Source organism: Eucyclogobius newberryi, unplaced genomic scaffold (assembly GCF_026437365.1).
Source record: "Eucyclogobius newberryi isolate DKJ021-1_F unplaced genomic scaffold, fEucNew1.0.hap1 SCAF_12, whole genome shotgun sequence".
Classification (NCBI taxonomy): Eukaryota; Metazoa; Chordata; class Actinopteri; order Gobiiformes; family Gobiidae; genus Eucyclogobius; species Eucyclogobius newberryi.
Genome location: NW_027315746.1, coordinates 571451 through 580471, shown reverse-complemented (window position 1 = coordinate 580471; position 9021 = coordinate 571451).

Here is a 9021-nt window from a genome sequence, read left to right as displayed (position 1 = left end):
AAAAGTCGTGCTTCACGTTCCCCCGTCGTGTTTCGCACAGAAAACGTCTCGTGCCTCGTCCATCGCTGATTCTCCCCTTTTTCTTTCCGTTTGTGATTTTTACGTCTTATTTTGTTTTGTTTTTCCCCCTCGGGACGCGAAAGACGACGAGCGCGTTGGTTTGGCGATTGGTCCGAGGAGCCGCTGATCGACCAATCAGACGAGCCGACGCCGGGCGCGCTCTAAAGGATGAAGGGTTTTGACAGTAGGACGTGGTGTCGTTTTCTTCTGTTTTTAGCGTGTCGTTTGTGGGGGTTTTTCACCGTTTTTTGACTTTTTGAGCGTTTTTGTTTGATGCTGCCCCCGTTTCTCCTCCACGTTAACGACACTCGTGCAATAAACTGTAACGTACACTGAAGTCGCACCGTCGCTCTGAAGGCGCCGTTTACACCAAAGATTACGCCGTGACGCGGCGCCAGCGTTTGTCACGACTAAAACCTTCTTAAATCTAACACTTTCATCATAATAAAGCTTCAGTCGCAGATTTACACTTGATTTGGTTCAAAATGTGTCTAAACGTCTCATGTTCAGTAGAAACGATGTTGGACGTTAAAGTCGTGCTCAGTTTAAACGTGTCGCAATGTTTGGTGTAAAAAGAGCCTAAAGTCTGAGCCGTAGAATGTAAGAAACTCTAAAAACAGTGGAATATGTGTTTCAAACATATGCAAATGTTCCAAAGGTTTGAACCGGGCCTGAACTTCAAATTGGCACGTTTTCTGCGGCGGAATTGGAATCTCCGGCGTCTCCGGCGTCTCCGGGCGCTCTCCGGACGCTCTTCGGACACTCTCAGGGTGCTCTCCGGCGCCGCCAGAAGGCGTTGTTGTGGTGGGTTTGAGCTGGAGGTGGCGCTCTTGTACCGTAAAGCACTCCCGGCTGCTGAAAACACTATTGGAGATGTAATTCTTGTGCTTTTGCTCAAACTAAAAGACCTAAATGTGTAAAATTGTAACTTAAATCAATAGTACCATGTTTTATTACTGTGTAATAGCTGCTGTGTTTGGGAGAGAATCATTCCACGCGGGGCACAGAAGACTGCATGTTGTAAATGTGATTAAATCATTATGACAAATGTTCCTCCGGCTCTTTTGTTCTGTCTTTATGGGCGTGTCTCAGCTTCACTCTTTGGTCCTGGGCGTTTCCCCGATTTATGCAAATAATCCTCATTTTAAACACGTGAGTTCTCTTTATCCATCATTGTATTCATTCAATAAAGTGCTGACGCGTGTTTACGAGATTATTAATAATAAATCCAGTAAGTGTTTGTTTTGCATCAGTCCAGAGGCAAGTGACAAGGTACGGAATCAAATCAAATCAATTTATTTTTGTAAGGCCCAAAATCACAACAACAGTCGCCTCTGAGGGCCACAGGGAGAAATGAATCAATAATGTCTGTGGTGGCGAGGGACGATGTCCCAGGTCCTCTGTCCTTAGCTCCTCCTTCTGCAGGAAAAACTACAAAAAAAACCTCTTTGGGACAAAAGCGTATGTCCCTGTGTTAGTTCCAGTGAAGGAGGATGTGACTCTCACAGACGTGAGGGAGACACTGGAGCTGGAGACACTCTTCAGGCAGATGAGGGACCGTCCACACGGGGCAGGGACACTTCACCAGGAGAGGGACATCTGGGTCCACAGGTCCTCAGGAGTGAGAGAAAGAAAAGAAGGCGGTGAACAGTTTGCAAGTGGAATTAAGAAATAAATATTGTTTGATAGCATAAGTAGTCAGAAGAAGAAGAGGATAGTGCTCAAGCTGTCATACTTCCCCCAGCATAATTACTCCTAGGGCAGCGTAGCTGAAGCTGTGGGTTTATCTTTCTGTTCCTAACTAGTCTGACCATAAGAGATTTCGAAGAGGAACGTTTTAAGCCTGGACTTAAATGAAGAGACTGTGTCAGCAGATTTAACATGGGTCGGGAGCTGATTCCATAACACAGGAATCCCTCTGTGATGTCATCATTGTGCGTCGGTCCATTTAAATACAGTTTGTACTTTTCTCATTTGTTTTCACGGTGTAGCTGAAACCACTCCAGTAGGGGGCGCTAATTACACCTTTTAAACCATCGTCCATCATGTGTCCAAGCCCCTCCTCCTGACCCCGCGGTGACCCTTCAAGTCTATTCAGTCATTTAGAATATTAGACTATAGACTTCAACTCTAAGGCTCATCTCTATGGCGACAGGACGGTTGATTCTGTGGAACAAGCCGGAAGCTCCGACATGACACGAATCTACAAACAATTCACCAAGATCATAGATGTTGTTGTTGTTGTAGATGATTCTTGGCGCTCAGGACAGTCTCGGGTCATGTGACAGTGGTTCACCTCCTGGTGGCGCTGTTTCTACAACAGTTGCATTTCCCTGTGAAGAATGAGACCTTTGACCTTTGACCTGGAGTTATGGAGAAACGTGACACATTTCACCAAATAAACATGTGACTGTAGCTCCTCCTCTGAGATGGACACACTTTCCCACTCTTCATCCGTCAAACTAAAATTGATTATTTTCAAAGTTTGCGTTCATTTAAACTAAATTAATTCTTGTGAAAAATAGCTACCAAAAAAAAATATAGGAACTAGGTCTTGGTGATTCATAAAACCATAAATGATGATAAAACAACATGAGTCAAAAAGAGGAGTGGCCTCCTGCCTGAGGGGAGTGGCTCAAATAGAGATGGAAGTCTGCAGCCGATCACCTTCAGCTCCAGCGTATCACACGGTGATGGAGGAGGTGATGCAGGAGGTGATGCAGGAGGTGATGGAGGAGGTGATGCAGGAGGTGATGCAGGAGGTGATGGAGGAGGTGATGGAGGAGGTGATGGAGGAGGTGATGGAGGAGGTGATGGAGGTGATGGAGGAGGTGATGGAGGAAGTGATGGAGGAGGTGATGCAGGAGGTGATGGAGGAGGTGATGGAGGAGGTGATGCAGGAGGTGATGCAGGAGGTGATGCAGGAGGTGATGGAGGAGGTGATGCAGGAGGTGATGCAGGAGGTGATGGAGGAGGTGATGGAGGAGGTGATGGAGGAGGTGATGGAGGAGGTGATGGAGGAGGTGATGCAGGAGGTGATGGAGGAGGTGATGGAGGAGGTGATGGAGGAGGTGATGCAGGAGGTGATGGAGGAGGTGATGGAGGAGGTGATGCAGGAGGTGATGGAGGAGGTGATGGAGGAGGTGATGGAGGAGGTGATGCAGGAGGTGATGGAGGAGGTGATGGAGGAGGTGATGGAGGAGGTGATGGAGGAGGTGATGGAGGAGGTGATGCAGGAGGTGATGGAGGAGGTGATGGAGGTGATGGAGGAGGTGATGGAGGAGGTGATGGAGGAGGTGATGGAGGAGGTGATGGAGGAGGTGATGGAGGTGATGGAGGAGGTGATGGAGGAAGTGATGGAGGAGGTGATGGAGGAGGTGATGGAGGAGGTGATGGAGGTGATGGAGGAGGTGATGAAGGTGATGGAGGAGGTGATGGAGGAGGTGATGGAGGAGGTGATGGAGGAAGTGATGGAGGAGGTGATGGAGGAGGTGATGGAGGTGATGGAGGAGGTGATGGAGGTGATGGAGGAGGTGATGGAGGAGGTGATGGAGGAGGTGATGGAGGAAGTGATGGAGGAGGTGATGGAGGAGGTGATGGAGGAGGTGATGGAGGAAGTGATGGAGGAGGTGATGGAGGAGGTGATGGAGGTGATGGAGGAGGTGATGGAGGTGATGGAGGAAGTGATGGAGGAGGTGATGGAGGAGGTGATGGAGGTGATGGAGGAGGTGATGGAGGAGGTGATGGAGGTGATGGAGGAGGTGATGGAGGAGGTGATGGAGGTGATGGAGGAGGTGAGGATGGACTCGATGATGGTCGTGTAGAACTGCACCATCATCAGCTTGTCTTTCCTCTGCTGCAGCAGGAAGTACATTCTCTGCTGGACCTTCTTGATGAGGAGCTGATGGAGGCTCCTCCCACTTGAAGTGCCGGGTGATGGTGGCTCCTCCCACTTGAGGTGCCGGGTGATGGTGGCTCCTCCCACTTGAGGTGCCGGGTGATGGTGGCTCCCACTTGAGGTGCCGGGTGATGGTGGCTCCCACTTGAGGTGCCGGGTGATGGTGGCTCCCACTTGAGGTGCCGGGTGATGGTGGCTCCCACTTGAGGTGCCGGGTGATGGTGGCTCCTCCCACTTGAGGTGCCGGGTGATGGTGGCTCCCACTTGAGGTGCCGGGTGATGGTGGCTCCCACTTGAGGTGCCGGGTGATGGTGGCTCCCACTTGAGGTGCCGGGTGATGGTGGCTCCCACTTGAGGTGCCGGGTGATGGTGGCTCCCATCGTCCACGATTGTCTCCACTGTCTTCTGGATGTTGAGCTCCAGGTTGTTACCGCTGCACCTCCTGTAGACGGACTCATCCCCGTCCCAGATGAGTCCATGAGGGCGGTGTCGTCGTGGCGATGAGGGCGGTGTCGTCGCGGCGATGAGGGCGGTGTCGTCGTGGCGATGAGGGCGGTGTCGTCGTGGCGATGAGGGCGGTGTCGTCGTGGCGATGAGGGCGGTGTCGTCGTGGCGATGAGGGCGGTGTCGTCGTGGCGATGAGGGCGGTGTCGTCGTGGCGATGAGGGCGGTGTCGTCCTGGCGATGAGGGCGGTGTCGTCGTGGCGATGAGGGCGGTGTCGTCGTGGCGATGAGGGCGGTGTCGTCGTGGCGATGAGGGCGGTGTCGTCGTGGCGATGAGGGCGGTGTCGTCGTGGCGATGAGGGCGGTGTCGTCGTGGCGATGAGGGCGGTGTCGTCGTGGCGATGAGGGCGGTGTCGTCGTGGCTGGAGGTGCAGCAGTTTGTCACAGGGAGAAGAGCAGAGGAGACAGTACACAGCCCTGTGGAGCTCCTGTGCTGATGGTCTGTGTGTCTGAGACATTCTTCCCCAGACGCAGTGGGAGGGGCTGTGAGCTGTGGGAGGGGCTGTGAGCTGCTGGTTCAGTTTCCGGTCGTCTGCAGAGTGGGGAGCTCTGGGCTTGTAATTGGTGAGAAGCCAGAGCCCACTCCACACAGAGACGGGGCCACTCCACACAGAGGCGGGGCCACTCCACACAGAGGCGGGGCCACTCCACACAGAGGCGGGGCCACTCCAGACAGAGGCGGGGCCACTCCTCACAGAGGCGGGGCCACTCCTCACAGAGGCGGGGCTGTTGTTGGAGAACTGCCGCCTCAGCCTCAGTTTCAGTGTGAATCAGGGTTTGTCATGTTGAAAGTGACTTTGGTGTGAGATGTTTAATGTGTGACATCAGTGTGACATCACAGTGTGACATCACAGTGTGACATCACAGTGTGACATCACAGTGTGACATCACGGTGTGACATCAGTGTGACATCACAGTGTGACATCACAGTGTGACATCACAGTGTGACATCACAGTGTGACATCAGTGTGACATCAGTGTGACATCACAGTGTGACATCACAGTGTGACATCACAGTGTGACATCACAGTGTGACATCACAGTGTGACATCACAGTGTGACATCAGTGTGACATCACAGTGTGACATCACAGTGTGACATCACAGTGTGACATCACAGTGTGACATCAGTGTGACATCACAGTGTGACATCACAGTGTGACATCAGTGTGACATCACAGTGTGACATCAGTGTGACATCAGTGTGACATCACAGTGTGACATCACAGTGTGACATCACAGTGTGACATCACAGTGTGACATCACAGTGTGACATCACAGTGTGACATCAGTGTGACATCAGTGTGACATCACAGTGTGACATCACAGTGTGACATCACAGTGTGACATCAGTGTGACATCACAGTGTGACATCAGTGTGACATCAGTGTGACATCACAGTGTGACATCAGTGTGACATCAGTGTGACATCACAGTGTGACATCAGTGTGACATCACAGTGTGACATCACAGTGTGACATCACAGTGTGACATCACAGTGTGACATCACAGTGTGACATCACAGTGTGACATCAGTGTGACATCAGTGTGACATCACAGTGTGACATCACAGTGTGACATCACAGTGTGACATCAGTGTGACATCAGTGTGACATCACAGTGTGACATCACAGTGTGACATCACAGTGTGACATCACAGTGTGACATCACAGTGTGACATCACAGTGTGACATCAGTGTGACATCAGTGTGACATCACAGTGTGACATCACAGTGTGACATCACAGTGTGACATCACAGTGTGACATCAGTGTGACATCACAGTGTGACATCACAGTGTGACATCAGTGTGACATCAGTGTGACATCACAGTGTGACATCAGTGTGACATCAGTGTGACATCACAGTGTGACATCAGTGTGACATCACAGTGTGACATCAGTGTGACATCACAGTGTGACATCAGTGTGACATCACAGTGTGACATCACAGTGTGACATCAGTGTGACATCAGTGTGACATCACAGTGTGACATCAGTGTGACATCAGTGTGACATCACAGTGTGACATCAGTGTGACATCACAGTGTGACATCAGTGTGACATCACAGTGTGACATCACAGTGTGACATCAGTGTGACATCACAGTGTGACATCACAGTGTGACATCAGTGTGACATCACAGTGTGACATCAGTGTGACATCAGTGTGACATCACAGTGTGACATCACAGTGTGACATCAGTGTGACATCACAGTGTGACATCAGTGTGACATCAGTGTGACATCACAGTGTGACATCAGTGTGACATCACAGTGTGACATCAGTGTGACATCACAGTGTGACATCACAGTGTGACATCAGTGTGACATCAGTGTGACATCACAGTGTGACATCAGTGTGACATCAGTGTGACATCACAGTGTGACATCAGTGTGACATCACAGTGTGACATCAGTGTGACATCATAGTGTGACATCACAGTGTGACATCACAGTGTGACATCACAGTGTGACATCACAGTGTGACATCACAGTGTGACATCACAGTGTGACATCACAGTGTGACATCAGTGTGACATCACAGTGTGACACCACAGTGTGACATCACAGTGTGACATCACAGTGTGACATCACAGTGTGACATCAGTGTGACATCACAGTGTGACATCACAGTGTGACATCACAGTGTGACATCAGTGTGACATCACAGTGTGACATCAGTGTGACATCAGTGTGACATCACAGTGTCCGTGTAGCTCCTCCCAGTCTGTGATGTCGTAGCTGAGAAGTGAAGCTCTAACTGAGCATGTGCTGTTTGGTAGTGTAGCTCAGTAGGTCGGGTGTTTGACCCGGGTTCATGACCCCAGGTCTTGTCCCATCCATGAAAGTCACAGCACCTGTGCAAGTGGGCGGGGCTTATGCACATGTGGGCGTGGCTTATGTACAAGTGGGTGGGCTTATGTACATGTGGGCGGGGCTTATGTGCAAGTGGGTGGGGCTTAGAGAGCTGATGGAGAAAATTACACTCAGTAACATCTCCTAAAAACATGACTTCAGTAAAAGTACAAAGTGTTAAGAAGTACACAAGAGTAAAAGTACTGGGCTGGAGTAACTTTTACACATCTGAAAGAGAAACACAAACGATCACGATCCTTTTGTCGCGTGTGTTTTTTCTCTTATTCTTTCTGGTCATTCAGTTCTTTATTCATCATTTGTTTATTTTTAAAAAAGAAAAAAACTATATATATATATAAGTGTGTAAAGTGTGTAAAGCGTGTAAAGTGTGTTAAGTGTGTTAAGTGTAAAGTGTGTAAAGTGTGTAAAGTGTGTAAAGTGTGTAAAGTGTGTAAAGTGTAAAGTGTGTAAAGTATGTAAAGTGTAAAGTGTGTAAAGTGCGTAAAGTGTAAAGCGTGTAAAGTGTGTAAAGTGTGTAAAGTGTGTAAAGTATGTAAAGTGTAAAGTGTAAAGCGTGTAAAGTGTAAAGCGTGTAAAGTGTAAAGTGCGTAAAGCGTGTAAAGTGTGTAAAGTGTGTAAAGTGTGTAAAGTGTAAAGTGTGTAAAGCGTGTAAAGTGTAAAGTGTGTAACGTGTGTAAAGTGTGTAAAGTGTGTAAAGTGTGTAAAGTGTAAAGTGTGTAAAGTATGTAAAGTGTAAAGTGTGTAAAGTGCGTAAAGTGTAAAGCGTGTAAAGTGTGTTAAGTGTAAAATGTGTAAAGTGTGTTAAGTGTAAAGCGTGTAAAGTGTAAAGTGTGTAAAGCGTGTAAAGTGTGTAAGTGTAAAGCGTGTAAAGTGTGTTAAGTGTAAAGCGTGTAAAGTGTGTAAAGCGTGTAAAGTATGTAAAGTGTGTAAGTGTAAAGCGTGTAAAGTGTGTTAAGTGTAAAGCGTGTAAAGTGTGTAAAGCGTGTAAAGTATGTAAAGTGTAAAGTGTGTAAAGCGTGTAAAGTGTAAAGTGTGTAACGTGTGTAAAGTGCGTAAAGCGTGTAAAGTGTGTAAAGTGTGTAAAGCGTGTAAAGTGTAAAGCGTGTAAAGTGTGTTAAGTGTAAAATGTGTAAAGTGTGTTAAGTGTAAAGCGTGTAAAGTGTAAAGTGTGTAAAGCGTGTAAAGTGTGTAAGTGTAAAGCGTGTAAAGTGTGTTAAGTGTAAAGCGTGTAAAGTGTGTAAAGCGTGTAAAGTATGTAAAGTGTAAAGTGTGTAAAGCGTGTAAAGTGTAAAGTGTGTAACGTGTGTAAAGTGCGTAAAGCGTGTAAAGTGTGTAAAGCGTGTAAAGTGTAAAGCGTGTAAAGTGTAAAGTGCGTAAAGCGTGTAAAGTGTGTAAAGTGTGTAAAGTGTAAAGTGTGTAAAGCGTGTAAAGTGTAAAGTGTGTAACGTGTGTAAAGTGTGTAAAGCGTGTAAAGTGCGTAAAGTGTAAAGCGCGTAAAGTGTAAAGCGTGTAAAGTGTGTAAAGCGTGTAAAGTGTGTAAAGCGTGTAAAGTGTAAAGTGTAAAGTGTGTAACGTGTGTAAAGTGTGTAAAGCGTGTAAAGTGTGTAAAGTGTAAAGTGTGTAAAGTGTGTAACGTGTGTAAAGCGTGTAAAGTGTGTAAAGTGTAAAGTGTGTAAAGCGTGT